The sequence below is a fragment of the Chrysemys picta genome, chromosome 5 (genome assembly GCF_011386835.1).
Source record: "Chrysemys picta bellii isolate R12L10 chromosome 5, ASM1138683v2, whole genome shotgun sequence".
In the NCBI taxonomy this organism is placed as follows: Eukaryota; Metazoa; Chordata; order Testudines; family Emydidae; genus Chrysemys; species Chrysemys picta.
Genome location: NC_088795.1, coordinates 116,008,120 through 116,021,477, shown reverse-complemented (window position 1 = coordinate 116,021,477; position 13,358 = coordinate 116,008,120). Strand labels below are relative to the sequence as shown.

General features: G+C 40.7%; 1 protein-coding gene across 11 annotated transcripts in view; it reads left to right on the top strand.

The window, feature by feature from the left end:
- The window catches only part of ZNF518B (zinc finger protein 518B), a 429,620-nt gene that overhangs the window by 319,636 nt on the left and 96,626 nt on the right, over nucleotides 1-13,358 (top strand). For 9 of the 11 annotated variants that reach the window (XR_010601552.1, XR_010601561.1, XR_010601551.1 and 6 more), the window contains one exon: nucleotides 12,425-12,511. The exons of the other annotated variants lie outside the window; for them this stretch is intronic. The gene's annotated coding sequence lies outside the window, so the exon portion shown is untranslated. The remainder of the gene's footprint in view (nucleotides 1-12,424; nucleotides 12,512-13,358) is intronic. 11 annotated transcript variants of the gene reach the window in all.

Genomic DNA, 13,358 nt, shown 5'->3' with positions numbered 1-13,358 from the left:
AAATATTGTTAAAAGGATTTGGTCACATAACTGAGGTACTGCCTCAACTAGATCATAAGCAGGAGGACGCATCTTTGACTTCATCCATCCTTGTCCTTGGGTTTTGGGCATCCAAACTATTTGGATGAACATCAGACACAAGATCACAATATTTGAGTTATGACTGCCAATAAACACAGGCTCTGAAGTGAAGCAGCTGATATCCTGCACGCACCCCTCTGCCCCATCCCTAGGGTGATTTGTGTATCAGTGGATTGCTGTCAGGTACAGACATACTGCCCATGCTCTTGATCTGCCCAGGCACATGCCATCCATGGTGAATTATGGTAACCCACCCAAGAGATTTCACCGCTCTGCCACGAAGTGCAGTCAAAGCAGGCAATCTCTAGTGTGCAGTGAGGTACAGAGTGCCCTTGGGGAATGTTTTCCTTGCTTTCACTGCCCTTTGCAGCTGACCTGTAACTTTAAAACTGATTTGACCCTACAGGGTCAGACGTGTACATGTGAGATGAGATCCCAAGCACTTTCACCAAAGATATGGGAATTGCTGTGCCGTAGGAACTGGAAAAATTAGAGGCCCTGATCCTGCTGACACTTAAGAATTTAGGGCTTCTCTACATCAAGTTAATCTAGTTTGAAAACAGTTGCATACACATGATGTAATCCATCACTGAGCACTAACTCTGCATTGGCTGTGAACTCTGGAGTGCTCTTGTCAAGTGGACTATCTTTGCTGTGAATGGAATTAATGTGGTCTATGATTCATGTGGACATAATTGTGCACTGCTTTTTGCTATGCTTCCAATGGCTATCTCACAGTGCTCTGCAGGTCAGCCATAACTGACGTATCCGTTCATCTGTCTGCCTTCCCCTGCACTAGTGTCAAGTTCCCAGGACATCCCCTCTTCTCTTTAAATGCTGGCACAAAGCCAGAATTTTCCCATTTGCTTCTGGATCCAGATATGTCAGCAATCTTGTGATACAAAGAGAGTAGCACTCCAGAAGCCCCACAATGTGACTCGTGCAGCTGCTTAGAGAGGTGCTGAAATCCTGGATCTCATTGCCATCTGGGGAGAAGTATCAGTGCAAGAAGCACTTGTGGCCAGCCACTGGAGTAAAGACCTTTTTGTGGACATTGTCTCCTTTTGTCCCTCCTTTCAGTGTACTTACTCCTGAGCTTCTTGCTCTTTATCCAGTACTGACTGGTATCCCAGTTATAGCTTCACTCACACAGCTGCTTGGCAATCTGGCAGAGGACATATGACCTGCCTATTTTATGAAGTTCTCAAGGAACTCAAATATGAAATTGCAGAAATACTAAGTGTGGTATGTAAACTATCACTTAAATCAGCCTCTATACTAGATGACTGGAAGGTAACTAATGTAATACTAATTTTAAAAAGGCTCCAGAGGAGTTCCTGGCGATTACAGGCCAGTGAGCCCTAACTTCAGTACTGGACAAATTGGTAGAAACTATGGTAAAGAACAAAATTATCAGACACACAAAAGGCTTTAAATAAAGCTAGAACGATTCATACAGGTTTACAAAAGTACATGGGCAACATCTGACTTCCAGCACTCATAAACAATGCTGCACTGCTCGCAGTCTATTCCAACCTCTTCCCTCCACAGATTAGCAGCTGGATGTATATCTACACGTATTCAAGCATGAAACTCAAACTATGAACAGTAGGCATCCCTGACAATATTCCCCGGGATGTTAGGCTGCTCGTACTGCTGAGTGAGTCTCTGCGTCTCAGCCTCCCACTCATCATTAAGGCTTTCCTCTTGGGTCTTACTAATATTGTGCCGAACACAGCATGCAGCTAGAATGGTCCCATCTTGTTTTCCCCTGCTGCTGCTGCTGCCAAAGACTTCCCAAAGTAGTGCCGTTGACTTTCAAAGGGCCAAATGCACATTCTTCGACTGATAAGGCAATAGTTAACGTGTTCCCTCCTTCTGTCCAAGTGGCCTGTGTATGGCTTCATTAACCAGGACATTCCCGAATAACTAGATCAATCTCCCCACCATTAATATCTATAGTGGTCCTTGGGGGCAAACCATTCTTTCTCCATGAATTGAAATAAAATGAGTTCTGAAACATCTTTGCATCATGGACCCTTCCAGATCATGCAGCATTTATGTCTGTAAACCTGCAACAGTGGTCAACCACTCCTTGGAGCACCACGGAGAACTACACCCTTCTATTTATAAATTCTGCAGCCTGGTGGAGGGCTGGGGGCAAATGTTAAGCATATGGATTCCATCAACTGCCCAATACAGTTTGGGAACCCCATGCATGCAAAGCTGTCAATTTCCTGAGCATTACCTAACTTTATAACCCAGCTATACAGAACCTTACAATGGCATAGCACACCTGCATGACAGTGGCTCCCACAGCTGAGCTCCTAATGCTAAACAGGTTGGCTACAGACCAGATTCCAGATGGCAATAGCGTCCCTCTTCCCCACAGGGATGGGGAGCTACACATTTGTATGCTGCTGCTGCAGCTCCAGGGTCAGTTCTGCACAGAGCTCAAAAAAGGTAGCAGTCCCCATCCTGAAATTCTCTTGCCATTGCTGGCTACCCCAGGTCTGCAGAATGGTCCTGTCTCATCATTCCATGCTGGGCCCAGAAACAGTGCTGCATGGTGTGTAGCAGATGCTGGACCCAATCCTCTAGATCCAACAGCTCAGCATCCTTGTCCTGCCGCAACAGCTTCATAGTGATCTGCTGCTGCTGGAGGAGCGCTGATGCGCCCACTGAATATTCTCCTGCACCAGCACCATCCGCTCAGTGCTGCGGCAAGCAAGGTCTACTGTCGAATGCATCCAGGTTTGAATGCTGTAATAGAGCCCAAGCAGCCTCTGTTTATTCATATTTGCCACTATAGCAGTGTGGTGCAATTCTGGGTCCAGGCGGGCAGATAGCAATTCAAAATTGGCGCTAGCCCACCCGGAAAGGAAGAGTGGCGTGGCAACAGCAGAAACATTAAAAAAAAACAACATTTGAGTCCATCTGGCTTCCACTTTGCAACCCACAATTCACAGCAAAAAAACAGGCTCATAATGCATGTTGCTCAGTTGCAAAGCAAAGGACTCTGTGATACACCCCGAGACTGCAGTTCACAGAAAACTGCTGCCATGATGAGAATTTAAAATGGAACAGGCATCCCATTTGCACACTATTGGTGCAATTTGTGTACTGCAAGTCACCAGACGTACATCAAAAAGCTTTGCATTCCTCCCCCCCCCCCCCGTGTAGACATATTTTTTCCCACACTTTCACGCATGTGAGTAATCCCATAGATTTCAATGGAGTTACTTATGTGTGTAAAGCTAAGAACATCCCTAAATGTTTGCAGGATTGGGACCTTAGCAACGAACTGACAATTTGACCAGTCAATGTAGAACAATTTTTCTGAGATTCATGCATATTTGCCACAGAAACACTAAACCTGCAGACCAAAGAACAACATTCAGATCAGGCAGAACTTCAAGACTGAGTCAAGAAGGCTGCTAAGTGTAAGTTTTCGAAGGATACATTTTAATATGTGCTTGCCAAATGTGGGGAGTTTCTGTTTTGTATACCAGTTCCCATATTATTCTCCCAAAGACCTTCCTTCTTAGATTAAATAAAGTATGCCACAACAATTTTTTCATCTTGTTTGTTTCTGAAATGTAGTCTCTCTTAAGGAAAACAATTCAATAGCTCCCATATGTCCTCGCTTATAGAGTTGCAGAATAATTAGTACATTCCACTATCAGGTGAGTATAAATCTATATTTCATGTAAATACCATATTCTATGGTAGGCACATAGAGAGCTTTCAAACTTCTCCAACAAGACATATAGTAATATAAAAATTGGATGTGAGATGCTTTAACAAAGGAAAATTATTTATTCACACTTAATTAGGCTGCTAAATCTTCATGCCAGTATCTTTAGATCAGAAGAAAGTAAACAGCTCATTACCAATACTATCCAAATTAAAAAAAACAACAACATGGTGAACATGTCAGAGGGACATAAATATTTACAAAATAAAGTGACAGCTTCATGTTGTTTTTTTCCATCCTCATTCTATTAAGGGCTGATTATTTTATTTTGTATATTTCAACCAAGTCTCAGATGTTCAATGTGCAGAAGCTATTTGTCTGGTTCTGCTTTATTTATTTTCATGCTTTTTTCAAGACTAGTTTAATATATTTATTCTGTATAGTGTTCTGTCCTGGGCTGTTATATCAGGCTAATCACCATGATATTTGAGTGCCTTATTGAGCAATAATTTGAATATTTTATACTGGCGATATTTCTTAAAAACTAGAAAATGTGTGTATACTTCAATGGACCATGTAATTTATTCCTGCTTTTTAGGGTATGCTCACAATAAAATCAAATGAATTGATCAATTTGAGCAAAGAGCATATTTATTGTTTAATTGGGAGTGAAATAAATGGGAAAATATGTTGATGCCACAATATGAACTTGCATTGCTATGACAAATTTTATGAAATCATCCTCTTACACAGTGGAAAATGTATGGGATACAAGAACTGACTTCTGCAATTTGTGACACTGACTCCTATTCCGTGCATGTCAATTAACGCCTCTTCCTCAATTAACCCATCTGTTAAATGGAGATAATGCCAGAACTAGAGGTCAATACTGAGGATTATATTTAGCATGGTTGTGATAATGCTGCTCTAGCTAAGGCTCCATATCAGTTTTCACTATGACTTCTCATACTCACCCACTGATAACTTTCTGAAACTTCTCCCAAAAAAGTGTGTGTGTGTGGGGGGGGGGAACTACGCTCCTACTTCCACTTCTTGAAATTTAGCAGCATGGAATTTTATACAAAAAGGACTTGCACAAATGGTTGCATAATTTAATGAGAAAAAGTAATACACAATACATTTGTGGAAAATAAAATTTGGGGTGATGAAGTTATCCCAATGGAATAAAAAAAAAATAATCACATGAAATCCCACAAAAGGAATCATGCACTTTTCCATAGCCAGGTTTGTTGCTTAATAACTAGTACGTTGCTAATACCTGTTAAGTCACTAGGTGGCAAGTGATTATATATTTTAGAGAAAAGGAAGTTGGGGATGCTCAGTTTACTATATAGTGACTACAGTCTGCAATGGCTATACTTGCATAATGTTTAATGTTCTATTGCCATTTTATCTTCATTTCACTAATGCACTACACTATAAATGATAAACACTGCTTGTTTGTCTTCTCCCTGTGTGTATTAATCTAAGTACTGATTTATGGAATCAAGGGCATGATTTAACAGCACATGCTGATAAAGCTAAACAATTGTAATCCTGGTTTGACCAGTCAGTTACACTGGTTTTGTGGTTGCTTTGCATCACCAACGTGCTGCAAAGCCCTCATCACACACCAGTGAATTTAGCCCTAACTATTTTAACAATTGGGACAAAAGAACACTCCATATCCCTCAGTTCAGGTCCTGATTCTACACATATATTATTGTTAGTTTAAAAGATGGGGCCCATATAGAAACTCTGTATATACCCCTACCTTTAACTTTAGCAGAGTCAAACAAAAATATAAAAAAGGGAACATGCATACAATAAGCAAAAAAGCCTTCCATAGTCGCTCATATTCTTTGTCTCATTTCTCTGCTCTTCATTGTTCCTGTATGACACACAGACTTATCTTTTACCTCTCAGACTTCTTTTCCCTGTATTTTATGATTAATGTATGTTTGAAAAGACAAATTAAGGTCACATCATTATTCTGCATTTATCTGTTAATGAACTCTCTTTCTCACCTATTAGTCTTGAAATACTCAAATTCTTTTTTCTGGCTTGGTTACATTCTTCATTATTTATTGTTCCTCGATAATCCATTTCAGATGGATTCTATGTAATCTTTGCAAATTTGTCTTTTATTTTGGGAACGAAAATAAGACAAATTTCATAATCCTCTAGATATGCAAATCAAATGTCACAAAGTCAAATGCTTTATTTGTTTTTGTTTATTTATTTTTAAATGAATATTTAAATCTCTACCATAAATTTGCTGTTCTGGTATTATCTCAAAGTAATTAACTGTCACTAGCAGTTTGTGATACCCCATATGTGAGAGAATAAACTAGTCTGTTTTATTCCCCTCTTGGGTTTATCCTGCAATCGGATTCTTACAGCTTCTTGGAGTCCCATTTACTTCCCTGTCTAGGATCAATGTTGTGATTACTTGGAGTTTCTCCCTCATTTCCTGTCCACCTGTCACCTGCACTGACTATCGTTAGATATAGGATCCATATAATCACTATTGGAGAGATTAGAAACTGCCAGTCATTGCAACTGTACCTCTAGGTACTTCTCTGTTCAGAACTGGCTGCAAGAGTTCTGTCTCCACAAGACACACACACTCAGGTTGTTGGCTACCACTCTTGCCTTTCTGAAAAGTGTACAGGGTTTATTTGTTAATGCTTTTCTGTGGCATCCATCACCACAATCTCTGAACACCTCACATTAATGAATTAACCTATATCACTCTCCTGTAAGGTCTGGAAGAATTATTGCCATGTTACAAAAAAGAAATTGAGATAAAAATCTCTCCGAAGAGACCAGATAATGACCCTGTTTCTAATCAATAACAAGATAGGAGAATGAACAGGTCTGCTCGGAGAGGAATGGCACAGGCCAATGGCTGATAGAAGAGCTGTCAAGGCTGTATCCCCACTTTGAACTTTAGGGTACAAATGTAGGGGCCTGCATGAAAACTTCTAAGCTTAACTACCAGCTTAGCTCTGGTCCGCTGCCACCATCCCAAGAATTCCCATCCCTGGGTAGCCTTGAGAAACCTTCACCGATTCCCTGGTGAATACAGATCCAAACCCCTTGGATCTAAAACAAGGAAAAATCCATCAGGTTCTTAAAAAGAAGGCTTTTAATTAAAGAAAAAGGTAAAAATCATCTCTGTAAAATCAGTATGGAAATTAACCTTACAGGGTAATCAGACTTTAAAGAGCTCAGAGGACTCCCCTCTAGTCTTTGGTTCAAAGTACAGCAAACAAAGATAAACACTCTAGTAAAAGGTACATTTACAAGTTGAGAAAACAAAGGAAAACTAACACGCCTTGCCTGGCTATTTACTTATAAGTTTGAAATAGGAGAGACTTGTTTAGAAAGATGTGGAGAACCTGGATTGATGTCTGGTCCCTCTCAGTCCCGAGAGCGAACGCACTCCCAAAACAAAACAAAAGCCTCCCCCCCCCAAGATTTGAAAGTATCTTGTCCCCTTATTGGTCCTTTAGGTCAGATGCCAGCCAGGTTACCTGAGCTTCTTAACCCTTTACAGGGAAAAGGATTTTGGAGTCTCTGGCCAGGAGGGATTTTATAGTACTGTACACAGGACAGCTGTTACCCTTCCCTTTATAGTTATGACAAGAGCACTGGAAATGATACCCTGAATCTAAGTATTTATATATCTTCCCACCCGAGTAATATCTGAGCATCTCACAGTCTGTAAAGTATTTATCCTTCCAACATCCCTCTGGGCTAGACAAGTACTATTACCCACATTTTACAGATGGGGACTGGAGGCACAGAGAAAGTAGGGCCCAGATCCTCAAAGGTTTTTAGGCTTCAAAGTTCATTGATTTCAATGGAAATCAGGAGCCTAAATAGTTTTGAGGATCTTAGCATAAGCAACTTTCTGGGAATTGTAGGGTAGGGGATTGAACCTGGGTCTTCAAACTTCTAGGCTAGCACCCTGACCACTCTACAGTGGAGTTCTGGACTTAGATTAATACAATCCTGGGTATTAAGGAACAATCAAGTATAAGCTACAAGAAAAAGAGGTACTTGGGAGCCTATTCCTTAGTTATGTTATCTGGGATGGTAAATAGCAACTCAGGAGTTGGAAAGAAAGCATTTTTATCACCCATTTCAGCTTGAGACTGCTCAGGCTTCTGGAAAAATCAATTTCACAGTGGGTGGTCAGAGACCTAATACAAGAATTGCCACAGTCACTCCCTTACTAGGAACTCAGTACCTGTTCTTACCAAAAACTTCAAGAAGAAGTCCTAAATCAGATGCCAGATCTCCAGTACAGATCCCAGTTCCTTTGATCTGTAATGAGTGGAATATTCTAGAATGATCATTTTCTGTTGTTCCTGGACATCATGGATGCATTTTTTTTTTCAAATGTCAATTTGTTCTGGTCTGAGGAAATTTTGGAGATTCACCCGTTTCCCAAACCATTCCTCTATAGATCCCCACTGTTTTGACTGTTTGTCTTTCATCAGTTAAGACTGAGCCGATCACAACATGTCTTCCAATCTTCTCTCGCTCTGGCCATCCTTCGCCATGCTTGTCCATATCTCTTTGTTAGGAAATCATTCCACCTCTTTGGAGGCTGACCACGTGGCCGTTTCAGTTCTTGCAGATACCACTCAGATATAGCTGCAGTCCATCTGTTGTCACTGAGTCGGGCCACATGTCCCACCCACCGCATTTTGCTGAGCCTGCTTTCAACAACAACATCTCGGACTCCAGACTGCTGCCTAATTATTTCATTGGGGATGTGATTGCGGAGTGAAATGCCCAAAAATGTTGTTCCATCGGCCTCTGTGTGACAGAGAGTTGATGTTCTTCAGTCTTTGTCAGCGACCATGTTTCGCTGCCACATAGCATTGCTGGAAGCATGGTCGAGTTAAAAAAATTCACACGAGTTCTTTTGCTGATCTTTCCTTGGAAGATGTTCCTGAGGTCGTTGAATGCACACCATCCAGCTTTTTTTCTGCGCGGCAGTTCGCTTTTCTGATCGTGGTGCATGTTGACTTCCTGGCCCAAATAAACATATTTGTCGACCTCTTGGATCTGCTCTCCTCCAAGAGTTATTTGGGTTCTTGGCAGATCATCTGATCTCATATTTTGTTTTCCACTGGTTCATTTTTAATCCGACTTGACTACTTTTCGCATTCAGTTCTTTAAGTATTCTCTCAAGCTGGACTGTATTTTTGGCTATCAGCACTATATCATCTAAAAGAAAAAAAAAATCCGCCCTGGCTTTTCAAAAAACACCAGGATCCCAACCTGAAATGCATTGCGACATCTCCAAAGCCTGTCTGCTTATGGCTTTGGAGAACATTCTAATTGAATTTCAGTTCTTTAGTGACTGCCAGGAGAGTGACATGACAAGCAGCATTGTACCTGGGACCACATTTATTTGTGCTCAAACAGAAAAAAAGTTATCTACCTTTTACAAGAATTTTGATCTGCAGCATGATGATGAAAAATTACCAAAACAGCTTGAAATGCCAAGTAACTCTTCTTTGTTGTGTTATCATTAGGAACATTTAAAGACTGATTACTATGGTGTGGTCTTAAATGTAGTATTAGAATGGGTGGAAGGCCATTTGGTATCATCTTTTGTTCATCCTATATTTTCATTAACAATAGAAAAACTGGAGTGAACACTACAGTTCAGATCTTGCCAGTTGTGTTCACTTTTACTCAAATGAGTGGCCTACTGATAATATTGGCACTGGTCACAGAGCAAGGAACTATTCAATGTGAGGAGAGATGGCTGAACTGGTCCCAGTATGTGATAATTCAGAACCCAGAAAGGTAGAAGTTGTGACCATAGGTAAGGCAAAGCATACATCCTCAGTCACCCGAAGGAATGGCAATCATGACTGATAAAAAATTGAAATGTTCAGGAGAGGAGAGATCAGTATAAGGAGGATAATTGTCATCAGCAAGAAAAAGCAGCATAAATTTCATGGAGATGATGAGCAAGAAAGCTGTATTGCATTACAATCCTTCCATTACTTCTTCCAGAGTAAGTACATGTCAGACAATTCACCAGCCATATCAAATATAAACAAGCAAAATTAGTGAAATCAAGCAAAAGGATTTTAATTTTTGGAAGCTACTAAAAGGTTTTGGACTCTCAGGATGAGAATCACAATCCAAAATAGTTTGCCTCTTAATACAAACCAATTCAAGGTCAGACTTTCACAGAGATGTATTGTATACACTTCAGCGGGAGCTCAGTTTTGGTGTTCTAAAGCTCAGAACACAGGTCCTATATGTTTGCTGAATTAGGGTTATTATTTGGCAAGTTGCAGAAAACTAGAACATGTTCCAAGGCTTGCAACTATGGCAATGAAACTTCTGAATACATCCCAGAAAGAGGCTATATTGTAACTGAGATACAGGCCTACATTTTCAAATTTGGACACCTAGAGTTAGGAACCTAAATATAAGTGACATGATTTTCAGAAACAAAGACAAACATTTGGAAATGCAGGCCTTGATCTTTGCTCAAAAGAACAAATGCCATAATATATTGGATGCACTGTTGTTGTAGTCAGTATATTAGAATTATAAAGTGGGTGAGATAATATTTTTTATTGGCCCAACTTCTGTTGGTGAGAGAAATGAGATTTTGAGCTTACACAGAGCTCTTCTTCATGTCTGGGAATTGTACTCAAAGTATCTCAGCTAAATACACAGGTCTGAACAGGTTGTTTATCTTATGTAGTTAATACATATTTCAAGGCACCATTCAAGTTGAAATTCCTAGTTAACAACTCTCCAGTCATAGGGGGAAAAGGGGAGAGAGAGAGAGAAAAAAAAAGGCTGTGGGGGGAGAGGTGGGGATTTTGTGGGTCATAGATTGTATTTATGGCTTATTACAACAGTGTCTCTATTCAGTCCATGATTTTTGGTATCTAACAAAATTCGGCTTGTCTTTTGAAGGTCTTCTGCAGGTTTCCTTTGAGGATGAGGACTGAGAGGTTAATATTGAGGATGGGGACAGAGAGGTTAATATAGAGTGATCGCTTTGTGAAATGTGTTCATCCACAGTTGATATGGTGTTTTGTCTTTTATTCTATACTCTACCAGTTGGAGATGAAGATGAAAATTACTAGCAATTAGCCACATAAACCATACTGACAAAAATACAAAGATCATGTATGGATGATGCATACCCATACAATGTCCAATTATACACAATTTAATATAAAGCATGTGCAAGGATAACATCTAATTAGAGTACCCTGTATGGCCTATGCATGATCTTTATATTATGTATGAGTTATCGTCACACTTTTGCCATTATAGGGATGCCATCCTTTATCCATCTGAATTTGTTTCAGACTGTAGCATTCATTTTTTATCTTGTTCTGATATCACATTTGCTGCCTGTCTCTTTTGCATACTACTGGCCTGAATGCTATGTGGTGTATAATGTCTATTGTAGCATTCTCTGGTGTCCTTGTAAGTGAAGTTAAAAAACTTTGGGTACTACACAGAACCTTCATGAATGGGTATAGACTATTTTTCTTGCTCTCAGAATGTTTCAAATTTGTTGATGTCTATAACTAAGGCTGCTAGTCTTTCATGGAGGTCATGGAAGTCACGGATTCTGTGACTTTCCAGGACCTCTGTGACTTCTGTAGCAGCCAGTGCGGCTGACCCCAGGGCTGTCTGAGCAGCTCAGGTGGCCCTGGGGCCAGCCACGCTGTCTGCTGCTTGGGTGGCCCAGGCAGCTGGTCCTCGCAGCAGTCCAGGAGCAGCAGCGGTGGGGATAAGACAGCATGAGGGCAACTACCTCCTCCTGGCCCAGCTCAGTCCAAGGCTTCCCCCTACTGGTGGAGCTCATAGGAAAGGGCAATGTTTCTGTGACAGGATCCCCGGGATGCAACCTGGAACTGTGGGACCACTGTGTTCCCTTAACTTTCTAACCTGGGTTGTCTCTCACAAAGCTATGCCAGTGACAATCAGCAAACCCCTCCAGGCATTGTCATCACTCAGCCATCAGCATACAGAGCCCCACTTGCAGCAATGTTGCATGAATGTTCCCTGAGCCACTCATGAATCATACAGAGAGAGGCCCCAGCCAATCACCCCCATGTTGCACCCCAGAAATATACCATCTCACGCTGCTCAAGACTCTCTTGGACAGTGCAAGTTCATTAATAAGTTTGCCACTTCTTCAAAGGAAAGTGGACATGTACCAGCCTTTGTAATTTGAGCTGAGATTCCTCAAGTACTTTGACCAAAACCACACTGTTTTAGGTAAAATATATATATAAAAAAGAGTATTAACTACAGAAAGAAAGATTTTAAGTGATTATAAGTAGCAGGGATAGAGATAAAGATTGGTTACCTAAGAAATAAAATAAACAGTCTAAATTGTAACTTTAACAGATTAAGCAAGATTTGAATCAAATGGTCTCTCACCCTAACAGACCTTATAAGCAGCTCACCGTTTCTCAATACACAGATTGGACTCCCTTCCAGCCTGGGACCAATCTTCCTAGTTCCAAGTCTTTTTTACAGACTATCTTTCAGGTGTTGGGATGGGGTGGGGGGGGAAAGAGAGAGGCCAATTGATCATGTCACTGTCCCTCTCATTCTTTATTCCAGCTGCTAAAAAAATCCTTGCTGTGACATGGAATCATAGGACTGGAAGGGACCTCGAGAGGTCATCTAGACCAGTCCCCTGCACTCAAGGTAGGACTAAGCATTATCTAGCCCATCCCTGACAGGTGTTTGTCCAACCTGCTCTTAAAAATCCCCAATGACGGAGATTCCACAACCTCCCTGTGCATTTTATTCCAGTGCTTAACCACTCTGACAGTTAGGAAGTTTTTCCTAATGTCCAACCTAAACCGCCCTTGCTGCAATTTAAGCCTATTGCTTCTTGTCCTATCCTCAGAGGTTAAGAATGATTTTTCTCCCTCCTCCTTTTAACAACTTTTTATGTACTTGAAAACTGTTATCATGTCCCCTCTCAGTTTTCTCTTCTCCAGACTAAACAAACCCAGTTTTTTCAATCTTCCCTCATAGGTCATGTTTTCTAGACTTTTAATGATTTTTGTTGCTCTTCTCTGGACTTTCTCCAATTTGACCACATCTTTCCTGAAATGTGGTGCCCAGAACTGGACACAATACTCCAGTTGAGGCCTAATCAGGAGTAGAGCAGAAGAATTACTTCTTGTGTCTTGCTTATAATACTCTTGCTAATACATCCCAGAATGATGTTTGCTTTTTTTTTTTTTTTTTTGCAACAGCGTTACACTGTTGACTCATATTTAGCTTGTGATCCACTATGACCCCCAGATCCCTTTCTGCAGTACTCCTTCCTAGGCAGTCATTTCCCATTTTGTATGTGTGCACCTGATTGTTCCTTCCTAAGTGGAGTACTTTGCATTTGTCGTTTATTGAATTTAATCATATTTACTTCATACCATTTCTCCTGTTTGTCCAGATCATTTTGAATTTTAATCCTATCCTCCAAAGCACTTGCAACCCCTCCCAGCTTGGTATCGTCCGCAAACTTTATAAGTGTACTCTCGAT